The sequence below is a fragment of the Desmodus rotundus genome, chromosome 2, assembly GCF_022682495.2.
Source record: "Desmodus rotundus isolate HL8 chromosome 2, HLdesRot8A.1, whole genome shotgun sequence".
NCBI classification, from domain to species: domain Eukaryota; kingdom Metazoa; phylum Chordata; class Mammalia; order Chiroptera; family Phyllostomidae; genus Desmodus; species Desmodus rotundus.
In genome coordinates, this window is record NC_071388.1 from 190467736 (window position 1) to 190491411 (window position 23676).

Sequence of the window (23676 nt, forward strand, 5' to 3'; positions counted from 1 at the left end):
GAAGAGAGTTCAGGATTAGTGTGCGGCCAGTCTCATCCAGGGCAAAATGAACAGCTAACTTCTGACAGTCTGGAGGAAACATTTATATGCTTTTCAGAGTTAAATCTCTTCTTCCTCCACACTCCGATTTAGATAATAAATCTCTACCAAGACTAAAACACAGAAAGAAGATAAGGCAGATGGTACCTTTGGTGACAGGGGAAAAACTGAATCCAATTCATGCTCTGACTGTATCCTAGATGATCAGTTTTCAAATTATCTGACTCTTAACACTAACAGTTACTCTTAACACAGTTCTCTCAGCTAGATACATGACGAGAATTATTTTTTACTTATTTTTTGGGGGGGGTGGTGGTGGTAAGGACAGAGAATCACACTGGAGGAAACCAAAATGCAACAACTTGAAATGTCATTGTTTAATGAAGAAATTATTCATGGGTACCAAGAAGACTAAAAGGAATTCAAGTGATGAGAAAAAGTACAGATAAAAGCAGAGTTTCTCTTTTTTTTCCACCTTGGTAATAACTATTCACACATGCAAAACTTTGCAGCAGACAAAGTGTGTTCTCTCCCACATGAACCCTGTTCTTATGTTACCAAGAATTAAGCTCCTGGGTGCTTTGCGTCAGGATTATTAACAACAACCACTGAAGCCCTAACATATTTAGTTATACAATGATCATAGTATTTCCCAACATATTTCACATTCAGAAAATAACTTATTTCCTAATACACAGAGACCTATCTCAGTATACCTGGTACAATACTGTGATGATCACATTAAAAAGAAAAAAAAAACTTCACAAAATTGATTAAGAAGGAAAAACACATTTATGGAAAGAAGCATGTTTTAATGTATAACTATTCACAAGGCTGTCACAGAGCACTTTGATTCCTGGTCTTGAATAGTGGGAAGAGAAGCATACCACACCAGGCGTTCTGGGCCGAAGCCTCGGGAGCAAAGCGCAGAGTGAACCCGGTGAGTGGCTCTCCCTCGACTCCCAGGGGAATCACCGTGCTTCGCCCCGAGGACAAGTGGCCTGCTCTTTTTCACGGCTAATGCGGCACTCCTGACCAGTCACCTTCCATGCTATGACACTGGGTGTAAGTGGGACTGAAATACTGTAACAAGGCAAGGTCTTCACAGCTACGTAAATGTTTCCCGCACTGATTTTTGTTTTAAACAAAACCTTTAGTTTATATTTGAGGTTCACATAAACTAAAATAAGTTGTTTCATTATTATAGTTTTTTTGGTAAATCTTAAACAAAAGCTTCTAAGGCATGATTACTCATTTCTAAAAATACTAGGCAAAGTAACTTCTATTATTCAGAACCAAGGATTTCTGAGAAGTCGAAACCAGGCAGCTGTGTATATTGTGAAGAATGTGTATCATTGTGTAAGAGCATCGAAAAATACAAGCAAATACTTTTAGTCAGAAACATTTGGTGCAAACAATATATTTACACATAATTATATTCCACGATAAGAGGCTACACAGAAGAAAAAGCCAGTGTTTCCTATAACCACTACCCAACTTTGGGTTCTTTAGTGCTGCTTCTCTAGAAATAAGTAAGGAATTCCCACTGAACAAGTCTATTAAACAATTAATACTTATTAAGCACACGCACTGACATTAACTGCCCACTATAAACTAGTTCCATCATCTTCCTCTATTATTCCTGTCACATTGTGTCCTATGAAACCTGTTTTACTGTAAACATAACACCCTACACTTTCTTCCCCTAAATCATACAAGCAAACTTGATACCTTCTCAACTTATTTAAATGTAGTTCCCCTTTATTCCCCTTGATTCGCAACCCTTTATCAACTCTCAATTCACTTGAGAGACAAGGAGGAAAAGACAGTATATTTTTTACTGCTTTCAAGACTCATTTTTTTACTCCCCTCATTTTTGAATTCTACCCGTTTGCTTCACTTCTGCTTCTCCCAAATTGTCATCTGCTTCAAAACATCACTCTTGCCTCTTCGTACCATCCGTGTTCTCAGTGAGTCCAAGGAATTAGAGTAACATTTTCTGAAAGTATAACCCCGAATTTCCTAGTTCTTCACCTGCACCCACTTCAGCAATCCACATACTGGTGACATGCTGGACTCTGACATCATGTATCTACCTCTAAGAAATTTGCTCTGGAAATGCTCCACCTATTTCTTCTCACTTACTACAGACCGATAAGGAGCCTACTACGTATCAACACTGTGATGAAGCTGGATTGTAAAATGGATAACAAATCTCATGGTACCTATCCTCATGCAACTGACCGTGGAGGAAGACAGGCAATGAGCAAACATTTGTTTGACAAATTGTGGTAGCTTCTGCAAAGCAAAAGAATGCTGTGCTGGTGTAAGTGGGGAATCTAATTTAGCTGGAGAAGGCTGAACAGGAAGGTCCTCCTGAGGGAGGAACATTCAGGCTGATAGCTGAAGGAAAAGTAGAGGTTAGTCAGATCATGGGGCTCGGGGGTGGAGTGGAGGAGAGGCAGCGTGTCAGAGGTTCTGGGAACTGCCATCATCTCTTTCTGTTTGCTCTCACGTCCTTAGCTCCTTCAAAGTCTAGATCATGCCCTTACTAGTCTTTAGAAAATTATTTTCAAACATCATTAACAATCCCTGCCAAATCTAATGGCTCTACTGTCTCTGTAAGACCATTTCCTGTCATTTCTTTGATATTTCTTCAAAATCACGTACATGAAAATGTGGGTTACATTTTCTCTCTATATGATGAGTTTATCTGTATAATACTTACAAACTATGAGTTAAAATGTATCATATATATATATTCACTGAAGAGGACACATATTTTGTTACTTTCACTTTTATCAATTATTACACCTTCTCATTATCTCAAACACCTTCATTCTGATGTTACTGAAACATTTTAAGAAGTCATCTGTAGCCTCTGAACCACTACATACAGTGGACTTTAATCAGTCCTGAATCTTCCTTATTTCTTGGTTATTATCAAGCTTTCATGGGTCTTGAATCTCCTGTTCTATTTAGTGTCTGGGATCAGGTGCTATGTCCCCCTCATTGTCTTCTCTACTTCTTACTTTGTGACAAATACATATGTACATCCAGATTCTGTCCTCAGTACAGTAGTCTCTCTCTTTTCCCTCTAGATTAAGCTCTCATTTCTAAGAAACATCCAAATTATGCCTGGAAAATTGTCTGTATTTGTAAACTCCGACTTATCATTTAAACCTTTTTGTAAATGATCTTGGTGAGCACATGGCTTTCTCCTCTGGGCTTTCACAGTGCTCTGCTGACACGTGTGACACACATGACAACTGCGGTGTAGTTGTCCATTTGATGATAATTTGTTTCCCTAATTCAAACAGCGAGCTCTGCTGTAGGGAGAGGTCACGTTTTACCCGGTTTTGAATTGACAGTGCACACAGCAGTCGTTAAACACAGAAGACGCTCAGTGTGTAGTTGCTGAATGACTGCACTTGAAATTCATACTTCCAAATACTTTCTAAGTACTGCCTCATGCATATTCCTCTGAAATCTAAAATTCAACATAGCCATTTTAAAATTGGCTTTATTGAGGTATAATTTACATAAAATAAAATCCACCCACTTTAAGTGTATTTTCAATAAGTTTAAAAGTGTATAGTTTGTAACCACCACCACAACGAAAATATAGAACATCTCCATCCCCTAAAAAATTCTCTCTTGCTCTTTTGCAACAACTCTCTTCCCCACAGTCACTCCATGGCAACCACTGATCTGCTTCTATAATGACAGTTTTCCCTTTTTAAGGATTTTATAGGCACCGAATCATGCACTATGTAGTCTTTTGCAACTGGCTTCTTTCACTCAGCATAATGACTCTGAGATTCATCCATGTTGTTACATGTATTGGTAGTTGATTACTTTATTGCTGAGTTCTATTTCATTATATGAAGATACCACAGTATGTTCACTCATTTGGGATGTTTCTAGGTTATGGCTATTAGGAATACAGCTTCTACAAACATTTGCAAGCAAGCCTTTGTTTTCATTTCTCTTAGGTAAATACCTGGAAGTGGAATTGCTGGTTCACATGGTAGGGATCTGATTAACTTTATAAGAAACTGCCTGTTTTCCAAAATGGCTCACTGTGCATTTCCACAGCACTGCGCCTATTAGAGTTAACAGCTGTTCCGCATCCATGCAGGCATGGCATTGTCGATCTTCTTCTTATTTTACCCATTCTAGTAGGTACGCAGTGGTATTTCATGATGTCGTGTGTTTTTCTAACGTCTCAGGAGACTAATCTTCTGCCATTCACATTATTTTCTTTGGCGAAGTAGCTGTTCAAACCTCTTGCTATTTTTTTAATGTTTATCTCTAATTTTATTATTGAGTTGAAAGAGTTTTTGTCATTCTAGATGAAGTCTTTCATGAGGTATATGCTTTGCAAATATTTTCTATAAATGTGGCTTGCTTTTTTATTTGAGTTTCTGTTGAAGAACTCAGTTTTCAATTTTGAATAACTCCAATTTATCAATAGTTCCATCTGGGCTTTGTGTTTTTTTGTGTGTCTTCTGTGCAAGAAATCTTTGACTAAACAAATGTCAGAATAATTTCCCCTTTGTTTTCTTCTAGAAGTTGGATGTGTTAGCTCTTACATTTAGGTCTCTGACTCATTTCAACTTAATTTTTGTGTGTGGTGTAAAGTAAAGACTTTCTGTTAAAAAATGTGGATATTGGATTGTTTTAGCTCCTTTTATAGAAAGTATTCTTGTCTCCTTAAATTGTTTCAGTACCTTTGCTGAAAATCATTGATCATGTATTTTTGCATATATTTCTGGACTCTCTATTCTATTCCATTAACCTCTATGCATATCCTTAAACCCAAAGAGTAGGTCTTACTAATAGAGTTAGTCTTTGTAAGTAGTGTAAATTATCCAACTTTTTTGCTTGTTTTCAAAATTACTTTTGCTATTTTAGGTCTTTTATATTTCCAAAAAAAATTTGGAATCAATTTGTCAATTTCTACAAAAGAAAATCTGCTAGAATTTTGATCAGGATTGCATTGAACTGATAGTCTCAAATTTATGAGAATTAATATCTTAACAGTATTGAATTGTTTAAACCATGGTCATGTTATTGTCCTACCATTTATTTAGATCTTTAATTTCTCTCAGTAATATTTTATAATTTTTCTTGAACATAATTGGTTTCAATTTATCTCTAAGTGTTGTATATAGTATCGGATGTGTCTCAATGTATTTCATTTCTTTTTGTATGCAATAATAAATGCCATTGCTTTCTAAACTCCAGTTTTCAATTGTCCATTGCTATCATACAGAAAAACACCGGATTCCTTCCTATCGACCTTGAATCTTGCAATCTTAATAAAATCACTCATTAAGTTTTATCTTTTTTTTGGCTGATTCTTTGGTATTTTCTATATAGATAACCATATAAAATAAAATTAAATACAATTTTACTTGTTCTTTTCCAATTTGTCTTTTCTTTCTGTTTCCATGCTCCATTGACAAGACTCCCAGTATGACATTGAATATAAGTGGAGAGAGCAGTCTTGCCTTGTTTCTACTCCCAAGGGTACATTTTCATTCATTTGTTATTAGTATTACTTTTCCGAGGATGGCCATTATCATGTCAAAGAAGTTCCTTTTTATTGCTGCAAATTTATCATGAGTAGATACTGAATTACATCAAATTCTTTTTCAGCATCTATGAACAGGATTATATGGTTTTCCTTTTTTTAGTCTGTTAATCTGGAGAATTACATTGACTGATTTTTTTCCAGTATTTAATCAACTGAATTCTTGAGATAAACCCTACTTGGCCATGATACATTATTCTTTTTTCATATTATTTCTGGATTGTATTTGCTAAAATTTTGTTAAGAATTTTTGCACCTATGTTCATGAAGGATATTGCTATATAGTTTTCTTTTATTGTAATGTTTTTGGTTTTAGTATCAGGATAACGCTGAACTCATAATTCATCCCACTTTTATTCTCTAGAAGAACTTGTTACTTAAATGTTTCCTTAAACTATTTCTTTCTGGGAAGGTATTTTTACTATAATTTCAATTCTTGGAATAAATATAAGGCTATTCAGAGTATTTCTTTTTTAGTGAGCTTCAATGATTTCCATGTTTTAGTGAATTTATTAATTTTATCTGCTCAAATTTATTGACACAAACTTGTTCATAATATTCCTATATTATATTTCCAACAGGAGATATAATAGGAGTTATAGGAGTTTTAGTGATGTCACGTTTTCATTTCTGATGTTGGTAAATTGAGCACTCTCTCTTAGCATTGATTGATTTGGGCTAGAAGTTTATCCATTTTATTGATCTTTTCACAGAATCAGCCTCTGATTTTATTGGTTTTTCTTTATTATTTTTCTGTCTTCTCTTTCATTGATCTCTGCCTTTATCATATTATTTCCTTACTTTACATACTCTAGACTTAATTTGCTCTTCTTTTGTAATTTCTTAAGAAAGAATTAGGTTAATTAGTTAATTAGGTTGAGGGCATTTTATTTTTCTAATATAAGCACTTAATGCTATACATTTCCACCCAAGTACCACTTCTATTCCTATGTTCATGTTTTCCTTTATATTTTTAAATGTTTGGAGTATATTAAAATAGTTGTTTTATCAATCATGTCTGCTATTTTTACCATTTAGTTATTTAGGTCTGTTTCTACTGATTGATTGTTCTCAATGCAGGATATTGTAAATTTTATATGAGTGTGTTCTAAATTTCTTTAAAGTGTATTTTTGGGTTATGCTGTTACATTTCAATTTATCCTTTAGATATTTATCCTTCTGATACCGCCTTTCTGCTTTAAGGCAGATACAGAGCATGCTTTGATAGAAAGACTAATTGAGCCCCAGCACTAAGATGACAACCTTCTGAAGACTTTACTCAATGCCCTGCATGTTATAAAAATCTTTCCACACTGGCTGGTGATACTTAGCAACTCCCAGCCCCACATAATAAGCTCTAGGAATTGTTTGAGTTTACGCTTTCTGGTGTTTCTTCCCCCTAGGTAGTTTCCTCATACACATAAGTACAAACTATTTTGTGAAAGATTTAAGGGGCACCCTCCAGAACTGCAGAGCTTTTTCTGTGCAGCCTCTTCCTGCCTGACACCTTGCCTCCCATACTCTAAAGCACATAGGTCTCCCCAGACTCCTCAGTTCACCAAGGCTGCCTGCTCTGTGTGGGTTTGCTGGTCCTGAGCTGGGCCTGGAAACTGCCTCCCAGAAGTAAGCTGGGGAAATGGTAGAACTCACCACCTTTGTTTTCTTCTCCCAGGGATCACAGTCCTGCAGTGGCTATCGTTTAATGTCTCAATGTCATTTCATGTACATTGTCTGGTATTCTAGTTGTTCAAGGCAGGAAGGTTATCTGATCCCAAATACTTCATCATGACTGGATGTAAAAGCTCTATTTTTAATTGGATTTAATACCAAGAAAGTCACACTAACATGATAAGTTTAAATACCAATGCAATTCATGTAAGTGAAATAAAGTTTCTTAAAAATATAATTCTAAGAATATATAATACTAAGGATTCTAAGACACAGAAGATAACAGGGCCAATACTCCCAACTACCTCAAAAGTTAACACACAGTCTCTTCCTTGACATACTGTACCTCATAAAAATCCTACACTTGTACCTCACAAAAAAAGGACATTCAGTATAAATCTGTCAGAGCTATAGATACAGATTACTGACCTGGGCAGTTAATTGTATATTGAAGATTCAGTAAAGAAAATTTGAAAATCCTGAAAACTATTTAATTAAAAAAAATTGCTAGCATTTACTGAGATTATCTCCATCTGCCATTACAAGGAGTTAAAAATAAAAAAGGCCTGTCCCTTTCTATACTCCTAAGAATCCCATATACGTACCCAAAAGGAAAAACAAATCAAATAGCCATAAAGAATGTTAAAGTAGTAACGCTTACCACAAATTCATAGAGGTTATGAAAACAATTAGTACATCCAAGTTTTGTTCACTTACAGTTTCTTGGAATATGTCACATCAAGAGCTATCTTAGTGAAACCTATGGGACGAATTACAACAGCACTAACACACGTGGTAATGTCTTACTCGTTATAGAGATGTATGTGTCTACGTGTACAGAGACACACAAACACATCTATGTACAGCAAATATAATTATCATTTGTCATAACACAAAATCAGCAACAGTATTATATATATATATCACATTCTTTTTCCTTTAACAAATTAAATGCAGTTACTTTATATACTTATAATGAAAAAAATGGGAACTTGATGTCTGATTTTATTTGGTAGTTGCTTACAGATTTATAAATTAATCTGCAGAAAGATGAGCACTGAAATGTGCAAATGACATTAATTGTTTTCTGTTTTTAGTACTCATAAGTTATACTTTGCCTGAATTAGTGGTCTCTTTTATTGTATGAACCCCCTATATAAACAACTTGAACGTTCTTGATCACTATCGTTACACTGCCAGTTCATATTCACACTGCTGGTGTATGAGAAAGCCATTGCACCAACTCTCAACAAGGACTGTTATTAAATTAATAAATTCTCCAGTAACTTGCTGGGCCAGTGATCCTCAGATTGTAGCAAGGTGCTTTGAGGTCACTGAAGCAAACTCTTAGGACAGATATTTTAAAGTAAAAGAAGCATAGGATATTTCAAATGTTTGAAGGAAATAATTTTCTACACCCCTCAGACACCATGGAGACTCCTCACTCACAATTTCAACCTTACATCACATTTCTTTAAAAAAAATTTTTATTGAATTTATTGGGGTGACATTGGTAATGAAATTATATAGTTTTCAGGTATATGATTTTATAATATATCATCTGTATGTTATATTGTGTGTTTACCACCCAAAGTCATCTTCTTTTATCATCATTTATCCCCCCTTTACCCTCTTCTAATTCTTCCCACCCCCTTTCTCTCTGGTAATAACCATACTGTTGTCTGTATTTATGAGTTTTCTTTTTTCTTTGCTTAATCCCTTCACCTTTTTCATCTAATCCCATAACCCCTCTCCCCTCTAACAGCTGTCAGTCTGTTCTATCTATGAGTCTATTTCTATTTTGTTAGTTTATTTTGTTCATTAGATTCCACATATAAGTGAAATTATGTGGTAGTTGTCTTTCTCAGACTGCCTTATTTCACTGAGCATAATACTCTCCAGGTCCATCCATGCATTATTTAGCCATTCACATATGTCCATTTGTTTTACAATGTAATAACATTAATTCTCAAGTTAATTTGAGTGATTAGTGAATGTAAGAAAAGGAGCTGCAGAAATTATAAGGATATAAAGAGTTATAATGCAGCAAGGAAAATGATAAAATAGAAATCTAATACAGAAGACAGATACATTTGAAACTTTTGTTATTACAAAGGTACAAAACATTTATCATGCAGAATAAAAAGTAAACAGAAAGCCAAGTAAGAACTTTTGAGGCATACAGAATAAAGTAATAACAAAATCACATGAAATTTTCCTTTTAAATATGATCTCTATTCTTTCTCTAAGCAGTTTTTCTTACCTGACTTTCCAATGTAACTCAGGTAAGTAGCAAGGCTTTCGAATATTATTCTAACCAAGGTAAGTGAGAAATTTGGATATTAAATAGGTCCAATCAATTTGGAAGCTGACAATTTGCTTTAATTTACGAGGTATTCATATAGAGTAAATAATGTGGGTGCATGTATATCCATAACATTATGGATATACATGGATTTATACTTGGTTTCCAATTTATAGCCGTAACACTTACTAGCTGTGAACCCTGAGTTAAGTTAAATGAGTAAATTGTTATGCCTCATAGCACTTTTGTGGAAAATACAAAAATATGCTTATGGAAAACTTAACAAGGTCCTTGACACACAGTAAGTGTTCAATCAATGGCATCTCTCCCCTGCCCCTGAGCATTCATCCCCTTCTAACACACTATACACTGCACTGACTTATTGTGTTCACTGCTGACTGCCCATCTCCTGTCATTAGAATGTAAGTTCCATGCGGTCAGATCTTTTTTTCTTCACTGTTGTATCTCAAGTGCCTAGGAATATGCCTGACACAAAGACACTCAAGAATATGTGTAAAAGATACATGTGTATCCAATAATATCATTTCATTATTGGAGCTTTCTTAGGCTTTTTCACCTGGTACCAAGAATTTTCAACTGGAAGACACCATGCATGCTAGGTTTATCATCCAGGAGTGAGTGAAAAGAACACTCTTGAGCTACATCTAATTCCACAAGAAAACATTATCTAAATGTATTACTTATATTTGTGATTCACAAACTTCAAAAATATGCATTTGCTGACCTTCTGGAAATTATAACAGCTTAGTGTTTGTCTTTTCATTTATGGAATTTCTTTTTAGATCAAGTATATACCATAAGACTCGCCTTATTCAATTAATTAACAATGTTTTTATTACCTATTATATGCCAAGCACCATTCAAAGAGTTGGGTAATTAGTAAGGCAGAGGAGGTCCATGACCTCACAGAGGTTACATTAGAATGGCAGGGGCTGGGGTGGGGGGTGGGGGGTGGGAGGAGGTACAGACAGACAACAGATGCATGAACAAAAGGCCAAGATAACCAAAGATCCCAATGGAAGCTTTCTAGGACTTTAACATAGAGCCGGAAAGATAACAACTAGGAGGGTGCTTTAGGTAGGGTGCTTATAGAAGCCTACTATCTGAAAGGATAATGAGGCCATCGTGCCAAGAACTGGGGAAACAGCTGAAGGTAAAGACTTCTAGGATCATCAGTGCAATATCCCACGGGTAGCAAAGAATACACGAACCTGGGCCGGCAAGGAAAGCAGACTGAGAGTAGAGTGGGCAGAGCTTCCATGGGCCATGATAAGCAGTTTGACTCTATCGTGAGAACAATGGAAAGCCATTAAGATATCTTAAGCAGAAGGATGACATGACCTAAAATGGGTTTGAAAACAACACTGTGGCTGCTGTATGGAGAACAGGTTGGACAGTAGGGGTGTGGTGACTGAGAGCACAGGCTCCGGGGTCAGGCAAAGCAGAGTTTACCTCCCAACTTCCCCTGAGCATATCGGAAGTCGCAGACAGTGTGCACGTATGGTTATGGTGGAAAGATTTTTACTATATAATAGCACAACTTTTAAAAACTACTCTCACAAGGATAATTTATACTATCCCTAGATTTTTAATTTTATTCTAAATTTCTCTATGTCGTCAAGCATTATGGAACATGTTTTGTTTATTTGAGCATGATACAACCTTTAGTTTCATTATGCTCAGCACTTGTGTGTGTGTGTGTGTGTGTGTTTAAAATCTGATCCAAATAATACACTGTTGGAAAAATGTAAACAAAAAATAAGGTAAAAGTGTAATAACCTTAATAAAATAAAGCTTTACATATGGGACCATGCATATAATATTTAAAACTACATATTGTGGGGATATTAGGCAGCACCTCTCTCTTAAAATTTGACTTTCCTTATCTTAAGGAAATTAAGGGCTTTAAAATAGTGCTTGTCACAAAATAAGAGACTACTAATGTTAGCCATTAACTTTTATTTTTATAATGAATTGAAATTTATCATCTCCTAGAAAATAGATATAACCACCACAGACCTCCACTAGTATTAAGAAATGAACTTTCTATTTAATGCAAGAATGTTGAACTGAAAGTGTCCACAGATTCATCCTTTCATCCAATCGATACAGTATAAGGGATGCAGATGTGAAATAGAATATAACAAGATCTCTTGTTTCAAGATGCTGAAGGATCTTTCATTCTTATCTATAGGCTTACATCATCATATTTCTGTACAGCGTAAAGGGATAACACTCTGACAGATGACATGTGATACCTTAAATACAAATTTAATTTTTTCACTTATATTTTATATTCTTATAATGAATGACATTGGTTTTTATTTACCTCATTTGTATGATTTTCTACCACTTGGGAGTTTACTTACAAGATTTGGCAAGATAGTACAGGCTGTGGATAAAGAGCTTTCCTTGACTCACATACACGGACCGAGTAGGAAAATAACAGGAGAGGGGGGAGGTTAGCTTACTCCCACCCTCTCCAAAAAAAAGTGTGATGTGTGCTCTTGGACACTGAGGAACAATGAAGTTAGCATGCAGCCCTTCCGCTTCTGCCCTGGAGTTCCAAAGATGCTGGCCTGCAGGCTCAGTGATGTCAAAGGGAAAACGTGTACTGGCCACAAGTTCAGGCTGTCCTGAACTTGTAGGATATGTGTAGGATATAAAACACTATAGGGTAAGCTTGGAAATGAGGACTATGTCTGCAGAAGATTAAGAAGAATAAGAAATAGGGCCTTGATTTTTGCCTCTTACTTTAGAACCCCTGAGAATAGAAAAAGGTAAGGAAGAAAGTTTCTAGCAATAAACTCACCTAATCATTCTTTTTGGGCCAAATGGGAGAGCAACATCAGATAAGTATGTGTTACAGGAGAAAGACTTCTCTTTAATAATGCTTTAGTGAAATTAAAGTGACTGAAATTTAAAGAAGATTGATTAACCTGAAAAAATTTTCATTTGAAATATGCTATCTTATGTTATTTAATTTTTTAATTTTTTTTTCATTAAGGAACATAGGGTAGACTATAAAGTGATTATTTGTTTGGTGGAAAAAAATTAAAAAGGTGTTCTACTTTGTGTAAATCACATGGATTGTTTTAACAGCTGACCTAACTGAAAGTGGCTTTTCCTTCCTCATCAAATTTCAATGGGCGGGGCCCTAAGTGTGTGTTTTAAGAATCAAAAATGAAGATACTAATCCCACCTCCTCTCTTCTGTATTTATTGCAATGCCTACAGAGAAGGCACCAAGGGCATCAGTATTGGGACTTGATAGATGAAATCAGTATAGCACAGTTATGCAAATCATGTGTGCAACTGACACGGCTTGTGTAATTGTCAGGGCAATCCACCTCTATCAACCACCTCCAGGAAGCAAAGGAGGGGGTGGAGGGTGGGGAAAGTTCACACTTGGGAGATCGCCGAGAAAGTGGGCCAGGTGCCCAGTCTACAATCAGGTGAAAACAGTTCCTTCTCATGGGAAGCCTGCAGGACAAATTATACTATACTTAATGCACTATCATTATTATGAATGAGTTGCACTAGATTCAGTTTCTGAACCTGCATGATTTTATCCACTATGTCTATTATATATAGGCCCATGGATTAGTATTTTTTAAGTAGATCTCTTCGGCAAATCTGGTAGAGAAGTCATGGTGATCAGGTTTTAAAATAATATCAATATGAATATAACTGATGATGATAATCTTTTGGCCAAGTACTTAATTTTTAGATATTTTCTACTCTCCAGTCATTTCACAAAATAATAAGTACTATTAACACCTCAAAGTTTATAACCTGTAGTAACTCCATGTTATACAAATCATTTTGATGTAATATAAACTGAAGGTACTTATTTATGTACTTTTGCTAGCAGCCTCCTCAACAAATACAGTGAAGTAATATTAAAGGGAACATTGAAGGCTTTGGAGGGGCGGAAATCTAAGAGAAAGACAAAAGAAAGAATAGAAGGCAAAAGCAGAGACAAGAGAGGAAGATACTTTGAACAAAACAAGATGGAAAGAGGGTGTATTAGAAAGCAGAGTGAGTGCTTACAAATGCTACACGTACTTTAGAATACCTTTCAGTCTAATGGAATTCCTGACCAGTATCAGTCAGCAATTTAAGGAAATGATGTATGTGGCTGTGGTAGCGCATCTTTCAGTAGGAAGTGACAATGTATTTGAGGGTGTAGCATTCTCATGCCAATTTAACAGACTGTCCCATATGAGGCATATAACTAGAACATTTGACATTACATTGTTTCTTTAACAATATGGTCAAAGGTTAGCCCTATCTCAATCCAAGCCAGATGATACTTTTGCATTTTATTTTCAAGAAATTTGAATATGAGGAGAAAGCTATCTCTTCTTAACAACTTCCTTGAGACTGTGTAGTTTATACCTTTAAAATGCCTGTTAGTTGGTTTAACATTCTACTAAAGGTGAATATCCAAATATATTCCAGAGCAGGTAAGTCATAATGTTTTATTTTGTAGTTAAGGGCATAACTGAACAAGACAAACTAGAGTTGAAAACAAAAGGCAAACTTTTAAGTGAGTTTGCAGCAGCATAGTACTATTCAACTGATACAGTTTAAAAAATCAACATTAGGAATGAATACAAGCATAGTTCTGAGCTATTTAATGGATAAAATAAAGTCCTTGGAATTAACAGCGTCTTGTAAAATAAAAAGACAGTCCTTATAAAAAATAACTAAAAATGTGCAATGAGGAGGAAGTTGTTGCTGTTTTAACAGATAGATATTTATGTGGTACATTTGGTCCAGTTCCTTTTTATAAGACCAAATAGCTTTAAAACGACAATTAGACATAAAGAACAAACTTCTTAAGCTGAAAACTATCAAACATTGAACAAGTTATAAAGTATTGTTGTAAAATTCAACATTCCTTGGTGGCATTTGGAAATAAACTAGATATTTGTTCACAAATGTAGACTTACTGATCCTAAGTCAAAGGAGGACTTTCACACTGGAAATTTCCTCAAGTAGCTATTACTGCAGGGCTGTCTTATACAGATACAGGGACACACACCGCATGACGACACTTCAGTCAAAGACGGGCCACATATACGACGTGGTCCTGTAAGATTATACGGAGCTGAAAAACTCCTATCACCTAGTGATGTCGTAGCCGCCGGAACTTTTCTGTGCAATGCACTTCTCAGGTGTTCGTGGTGGTGCTGGTAGAAAGGAATGTGTGCTGTCAGTGCTACAAAAGGATAGCACCTAAAATTATGGAGATTGGCTCCACCTTCTAGGTTAGTGAGAGTGCACTCTGTGAGGTCTGCATAATAACAGAAGTGCCTAATGACACACTTCTCAGAATATAACCCCCGCTGTTAAGTGGCACCAGACTGTATAAGGTAAACTATTTTTACTAAGTATTTATTTTCAGGTGCTATATTCAAATAAAATGCTATATTGTATACCAAATACTGGTTTAATTGAAAGCAAACATTTTACTTAGAATTTTATAACAGGTCTTATTAAAAAACAAAGTAATTCTCATTTTCTTATAATGAGATGAGCAAAAAATCTGTAAAATTCCTGCATTGATCTGCGTATTCAGGGACTTTTTTTTTATTTATATATCTTGGCACAATATATTAGTGTTAAAATAAATAAGTATCTTAAAAATATGCTAGTATTAAGGAATATTTGACTTTTGTAGAATCAAGAGATGAACAAGTTTCCTTGAAATATTAGTTTTCATTTTCAAATGTTTCCAAAAAGTCCATCTTTATGAAACACATAATTTTTATGATAATCTGAGTCCAGTATAATCCAACGACCAAAGTTGAATTTTAGATATGGAATAAAAACACTTCAGACTGTGTGAAAAGCATATTTACTGTCTCTTTTATAATTTATACAAATGAATTTATAACACATGTATAATATGTTTCCATATATTAAAAATACGTACTCTTCTATACTGTTTTAAATATTTAACTTGGGCACAGCATTAGAGTATGTGAGAAATATACCTGAAATGCTAATTAGAAAAAATATGCAATTCTAGTTCCTCCTAGATTTAAAAGAGAGCAAGTATGTTAATATTACTTTGATTAACGGGGGTCCAGGATTTCATTGAAACACAATTTCCCCAGTGTATTGGGTATAATAAAGACAAAAGGAGTGATATATGTAATGTTTGAAGCAAACTAATCAAATTTCTAGGAATGAAATAACTATACTCACTTGTCAAATTAAAAACTCTAAGAACCAAAGCTAATTTAAAAATTATTTGATTTTTTTAGAACCACACTGATTCATCATTAAAACCTCAAAAATACTATGCTATGTTATAAATTTAGATAAAGAAAATTAGATGACTTGTGTGGTAAATCTTACGATTAAAGAATAGAGAGTTTGAAATAGTAGTATCTTTTACTTTCTCACAACTTTATGTCTAAGGTTGGGATGTGTTTATAAATGTGTATTTTATTTTCTCACTGGGCTAGAAATTTTCAGCTGATATATTGTTGATGACACATTCCAACTTTTTATTTCTCTCTCCTTCTCTTTCCATTCTCTCTTAATATATCATTTAATTTTCACATGTAAAAAGATCTTTTTTTACCCCTTGTTCAGCCATTCATTTTGTTCTTATTGTTGCAAAGGGGAAAAAGTAGAAAAAGGGATGCACTTTTTAGTAATATGTAAATTTAGCCAAAATAATGAAATAAAATAAAGGAATTCTAATAATATGCCCAGTATCAATATAAATTGAATAAATCTAAATAACCCATAATAAATAAAAATATTTTTAAAAAATCAAACACTGATGATCATTGTACAAATAAAAGGTTATGATTTCTTTCGTCGTTATCCTAAGAAGTGGGGAATAAAGTACAGGAGTTGTTGACGGGAATTATCTGCTACTGAAAAAAAATCATCTGCTATCAGTTTGATATATTTCCAGAAATAATAAAATTACACTGAAAAAATTGTTGCTGTGCCAGCCAGTTGGTTGGAGCGTTGTCCCATAAACTGAAAGACTGAGGGTTTCATTCTAGGGCACTCGCCTGGGTTGCAGGTTCGGTCCCCAGTCAGGGTGTGTGCGAGAGATAACCAAATGATGTTTCTTTCACGTGATGTTTTCTCCCTCTCTGTCTCCCTCCCTTCCTCTCTAAGCATGTCATCAGGTGAGGATAAAAAATATTATTTCTAGTAAACAAACTTTACCATACAAAATACTGGTAAATACTACCGAAGTATTTTTGCTCTTTAAAGGGATATGATTTATTTTTGGTAAACCTGAGCAACCTTTCAAAATTTAAAAATGTTATCAATGACTATAATGACGATTTAAAACGTGCAAGCAAATCAATTAATCAGACTTTGTACTTAATCCCATTTTCTATTACAGTGTGGAGGAGGGGGAATTCAACATTTTTTATACTTCTCCTGGTTTTCAGAAGACAAAGGGAGCTTTTTCAAACATTTATTAAAAGTGAATGTATTTTGAGTAAACCAACTATGAGTGGAACCACAAATGGAAAACCAGAAACTATATCGGGGATATTGCTTAAATTTAAGTTAGCAGCCAGTAACAGAGAAGTAATATCGGCACTGTGAAGATCACTTGAAAACTCCAACTTAAAATCTACTCCATGTTCTGCAAATCTATTTTAACAGTTAAAACAGTAAAAACAATCGCAGAGTGGGGACTACTCTCTTTAAAATCTGGTCATAGAGACTGATCAGCAAAGTCATGGTAGGAAAGATAACATTGTAGTTAGCATCATACAATGTTAGTAGTGCAGGGAGATTTGAAGATTAAATTAAGTGACTTGTCAAAGTCACACAGCTAATTTGCTATGAGCCCATTCTAGAACCTTAAAGTCAACATCTTGACTTCCAGATAGTATTCTTTTTTCTTTATCACGTGAGTTGATTTAGTCAAGTTAAAGTTTTATAGAATAAACTATTATCATTTACATGCAGCATAAAGTACAGAATTTGGAATTTGAATCCTGGTTCTGCCTACATGACCTCTCTGGGGCCTCAGTACCCTCTGCTCTAAAATAGAAATAGTAATAGCAAGAATCTTTCTTGACTGACTGTCTTCATCCCCTTGGAAAAACATACTGATGGGGGACCTGAAACACTGAATTCCTGTCACACAGGCCTCTCTTAGGTATGCCCACATAAAGATCAATAACTCCAGCAGTTGAACTAGACATGCACTAAGATTCAGTGATGATTCTAGCCACATCTATTAATGCCAGCTGCATCTGTTATTGTAATCATGTAAATTGTTAAAACATCCATTTTCCAATAAAATAAGTACAAAAGAAAGTTCTTGCTATAAAAACTAATTTATCACTTTAGAAAGATTTGATAATGGTGGGCTGATAAAAACAAATATTAAAGAATTGGAGGTGGGCAACGATAATCAAAGAATGTATATTATATGCTGTATATTTTTCTAAGTGTCTTTTTCATTTTTTAAACATACATATGAAAGGGGACCCTAAAAAACAGAATTTATTTATAAAAAATTGTGTATTTATTCTTACATGTTTAAACTTCAGTCACCTTCAAAGTACTCTCCATTTGATGCAATACACCTATCAAGACTTTTTTACCACTAGCAAAACAGTTTTTGAACTCATCAATTTTGATGCCTTTTAGTGCCTTTGCTGTTTTTTGTTTCACCTCTTCTACATCAGCAAAATGTTTCTCTTTGAGGACTTTTTCCATTCAGGGAAACAGAAAAAAAGTCACTCGGGGCAAGATCTAGTGAATAGAGAAGTTGAGCCACGAGGGTCATGCTAGGTTTTGGTTAAAAACTGCTGAACACTCAGTGCAGTGTGGGCAGGTGCGCTCCGAAATCGCCCATCATGAAACGGGCAAATGCACTGAAAGAGTCTTCAAAAGAAATTCACTGAAGCCGAACACCGCCTCTCAAAATAACACCAGCAGATACAGATGGGTTCCTAGAACTCTCACCTAGTGGGAGAAGCCTGTATTTCAAGGGGCCTGCCCTCCAGAAGATAATTCCGAGTAGGGGGCCCCTTTCCTATGCATATAATCTCACAGAAACAGAAGTGCACATAAACTCTGGGCCCATTGTTACCAACCTACTAGATGGAAAATTTTAAATCTAAAATACAGGCCATAGAGATGCGGTAATACTACTAGAGAACACAGTAATTAAAACAAAACAATGAACAGTCATTACCCAAAGAGGGGGGTGGGAGCACAATACTTTCTAATAACATTAATATCCATAAAAACTGAAATCCTTACAGTACACTAGATACCTTATATTAGTTATTTTAAGCACTAGTTCTTAAATTTTAGTCAGTCTGTGGCACAGTCTCTGTTTCACCTCCATAGTCATTTTCACTCTGTTCCTGCAAAAAGCTAATTTCTATTGGAGTCCTCAACAGGCTCCTTTTAGGTCAGTTAAAGTGAGTCATCAGCAAGAGATTGGAGGGTGGAAGGAGAGCGGTCAAGGTGTTTGCTCCTCAGTCACAGGTTAACAGGTGTGCATTCCTCTCCTGAAAGTCAGTCTCCCACCTCTCTTAATTCCAGGGGCCTCTCCATCCTCTGGCCCCTTAGACCTGGGGCTAATTACCTCCTGCTATTGCTGGCCTCAGAGCACTTCAACCATCCTTCATTGGCTTCCTTTACACCTAACCATTCTTTTGCAAATATCAGTCCTTTCACAGGGCATCTCCGAATTTTCCCCATTTCAGTGTCTCAGGGCCATCCTGTCAGGACCCTGATTGATAGTTATGAGTAGCAGGAGTGGCCCAAGGCCAAAGTCCATCAAAATGACATTCTGCCATGGTTGCTCGTACTTGAGAACAGGGTGGCCGCCTTACCAGGGAGTTAATAAAATACTGTTAATTCTAGGCATGTGTTGACAACATGATTACTCGTATTATCCCTGGTGGTAGCATGGAATAAAGTGCACACACAAGGCCAGGCTTTAGGTGCTGTGGTCTTTACTTGCTAAAGCAAAAGTGGTGGTGGTGAGGGATGGCTACCGATGGCCTTAAGAAAAATACCAAGGAGAAAGAACAAATCGAAGGCTTTGAATGGCCAAATCAAAGCAGACATAAACAATCAGAAGGTTTCTCAGTCAGCTTTAAAACAGTCTTTATTTACTTAAGCCTCAGGGCAAGTAAGGCTGAAGACCAACTCCTGAATCGAGTTGGAAGGCTTAGGGAATTGCTGTGCTACATGAAACAGGCAGTACCAATGCCACCGGTCTTGGTAATGGGGTCCTGACGGGGAAAGAGTCAGCCAGGGGATGGTACTATCTGATCAAACACTGAAAAGGCTCAGAATTTTGAGCCCCCAAACCTTCCTGAGCCATCCTTACCAGAAGACACAACCATCCTCACCCCCCACTCTTCCATCTAAGGAAACCAACATCATTTCCATGTAATAAGACAACTTTCAATTGTTTCAGTTAAGTCAGAAACCAAACAGAAAACGGCAATTCTTTTCAGGACTTACTCCTATTACTTCTCATTGACCTTAGGCTCATAACAAGTTAGATCCTAATAGAGTCAAAAACCAAGACCTGATCTAGGAAATGACATCCTATTCACTGAAAGATTTATAAAACTTTGTCAGTTTGTACCAGCAGGAGTCTAGCTAGCAGGTAGGGGAATAGAGGAGATTGATTCTAAGAGTTTTATACCAAAAAATGAACTAAAATGCTCGATCGGGCCACATGTATCAATATATGTGCATTCATCTGGGATTTGAGGTTTAGCATATTGCCTAGAAGAGGTAGGGCTGACTGATTAACTGCATCCTTGATTCAGTGAAGGCTTACATAGTAAGTAAGAAGTTGAAACACCAAAACTTTCCTGGCAGATCAAAGTGTAATAAATCCAAAGGCTCAAGTAAGAATATTGGAAAGTATATATTATGAATCATCCTGTTCAACCTATCCTTATTGCATCCTGTTCAATCTATCCTTACCGCACCCCTGGAAGGGCCTGTGGGATACACCCTTAACCAAACAATTACACAGATGAGGAAAGAACCAGCGTGCTGAAAGATCTTTATGGTAACCGTCTTCGCTGGGCTGGACGTGCAAACAGATCTGGGCTCCCTGATTTAAATGGACGGGGTGGGCAACAGTAGGTTTGCAGTTACTCATGTGGAGAAAGGCATGCAGGTTATTACGACAGCTTTATTAACTGTTTCCCATACTCACAACTATAAACCTACTTTTGCCCTCCCCTGTGTTTCATTTAATCAAAAATATTTCAACATGTGCACTAGCATATTTAGGTGATTAATAGCCACATGTCGCTCATGGCTACCACATCGGAGAGCACAGCCCTAGAATTTCACCTCTCCCAAGACAGTAACAAACTGAAAGATGTTGAGGTGGTGATTCCTAAAACATACCCATTTAAACTGTTTTTTTGGTTGTTGTTTTTTAGGCTAATGTAAGATCTAGATGGTTCTGTGGATGAGAGCAGACTTAATGACCTCATAATGCCAACTGCAGATGCACTTCTAGCTCCAGTATCTTCACTGGATCATATTAAAATAGCCCCTGACACCAGGTATGAAGGTATTAACAATTTCTTTTTAAAATAATGCCTTATCAACAAAGATAATCAGAAGCAGTTTGCCTTTGCATTACAGGAACGGCATACTTTCACTATCTTACCTGAGGGTTAGGTCAACTCTCCTCTCTTTGTCATAATATAGTCCAAAGAAATCTTGTTCATCTTGACATCTCACAGAACATCTAGCTGGAACATGGTATACTGATTGGACTTGATGAGCAGGAAATGGTAAATACCTAAGATGCCTCAGGAAGATACATGCTGGAGGACCGGAGATAAGCTCCCGGAAAAGTCCAGAGACTTGCAGCACTGGTGAAATGTTACGGGCCTAGTGGCCTGGGCATGTTGAAAGTGATCCTCTAGAGCCAATGGCAGATTGCTGCCCCTTGCACATATCGTGCAGGAGAAGGCACAAATGCAGTGCATTCTTTGGACTTTGGAAAAAGATACTGCACATGGGGTATGCTGCTCTGATGCACGTACCAGGTATTCCACAGGCTGTCAGCGCTGAGAGAGGACTGGCGGGGAGGAAAGGATCTGCAGCACATACCTCTGCTATGATGAAAGCTATCCTATGCCTTTGGCTCTAAGATCCAGAAATGCAGTGATTTTTGGAAATGTTTGTGGCTGTGAAATATCTCTCTCTGTCAACAGAGGGATCAGAGTGCAGAACTGTTTTGGGTTTTTTTTTTTTTTTTGAAGAAAACACATACAATCAAACACATACAACCAATAACTATTCTCCCCCCCTTTTTAAATCCTTACCTAAGGACATGCTTATTGATTTTAGAGAAAGAAGAAGGGAGGGAAAGAGAGACGGGGGAAGAGAAACATCGATGTGAGAAACATCAATCAGTTGCCTCTTGCATGTGCCCCGACTGGGGACCAAATCCACAATGTAGGCACATGCCCTCACTGGGAATTGAACCCCATGACCTTTCGGTTTACGGGACAACACTCCAACCAACTGAACCAACCAGCCAGGGCTAACTATTCTCCTTAAAACTCTGTTCTAATTTCATATTGGACTCTGTTTAACACTGAGAGTACTCAGCCACCGAACTCCATTGACTATGTGGCCCAAATGACAAAAAAATGAACTAGGTGTTATCTGATTCAGTATAACATTGGATAAGATGTCCACAAGAGCATTTCATTGTAAATGCAACTGGGACCATGCAGGTTTGGGAAGCCCAAGTTAACTTTATAAGCAGCTCAGGCATTCCTGATACCTGCTACCACTGCTCCACAATCCCTCCTCAAACCACATGTATGGCCCCATGGGGTGTTCTCTGACTAATACATGGAGAATGAGACTGTGTGGACCTGGCTGTAAACAGAGGGCATGGTATTTGGTATGAGCTGTAATCACTGTGTTTCAGGCTCACTGAGGGGCACTGGCCCTGAAATACAACAGTGAAAGGATACCCCCAGCAGAATTTTAGACTGTACACCCTTCATGGGAGGAGAGCTATCTAAGGTAAGACACCTGGTATGGCCATATGGTCAAGGACTTGGAAGAACAAGACTAAAAAATTGGTGCTAGAAGGCCTAAGAGAGAGTTATAGGAATGAGCCTCTCAGAATCGGTACAGAGTGTGATGACATGTCCCATGTGATACCCTCTAGAAGGTATCCACTGTGGAGAAGGCTCTCAGTAACCTGGACAGGAGTATCTGATGCGTGACCCAAACCAATCAGACCATCTATTTTACGAATGTCGGTCAGAGTCTTGTCTTAGCTACTGTTGTGCCTGCTCAAGGAAGTGGCCCACGTACGAAGTGACAAGGGGAAAGCTATGTTATGGATTCAACAACACAGACTTTTCCCGCTCTATGACCAATTTACTACCACCAGTGCTGACCACACAGCTTTCTAAAGTGGAGACCCTGACTATCCCAGGAAGATTAACATCAATTGGTAGCAAGGAGGTGGCATTGGGCAGCTTGCAATATGAGGGAGGGAGAAATTTATCCTCATAGATGTAATAGATATTCTGGATACAGATTTATGTTCCTTTCCTTCAATACTTTTGCAAGCTCCTCTACACCTGGATTTAACAGAATGTCTTAATTAAGTACCATGGTATTTCTTAAAATATTCCTTTCAACCAGGAAACACATTTTATGGCAAAGGAAATAGAGCAATGGGCTCAAACCTATACATTCCACTGGCCATGCTTCAAGTTCTGTGATCCAGAATCACCTGGCTAAACAGAGGGCTAAAATGGCCTACCAGTGGAGTGGTCCACGTGTGGTTTCCTGCTGTGAGAAGCTTGGGTGTGTTTTATAGGATATGATATATCCCTAATGCCGTCTCCTCCACAGCCACAATGCATGAGTCTGAGAACAAAGAAGTTAAGGTAGGAATGGCCACAACACAAATATATCCAATAACTCATTTAAAGGATTTTTCTCCCTGTGCTGAAATCTCGGGATTGGTGGTTTTGGAGACCTCAGTGCCATTGGGAAGA

General features: G+C 36.7%; 1 protein-coding gene across 24 annotated transcripts in view; it reads right to left on the minus strand.

The window, feature by feature from the left end:
- IKZF2 (IKAROS family zinc finger 2) overlaps window positions 1–23676 on the minus strand; it is a 138472-nt gene that overhangs the window by 14700 nt on the left and 100096 nt on the right. The gene's annotated exons all lie outside the window — the stretch shown is intronic.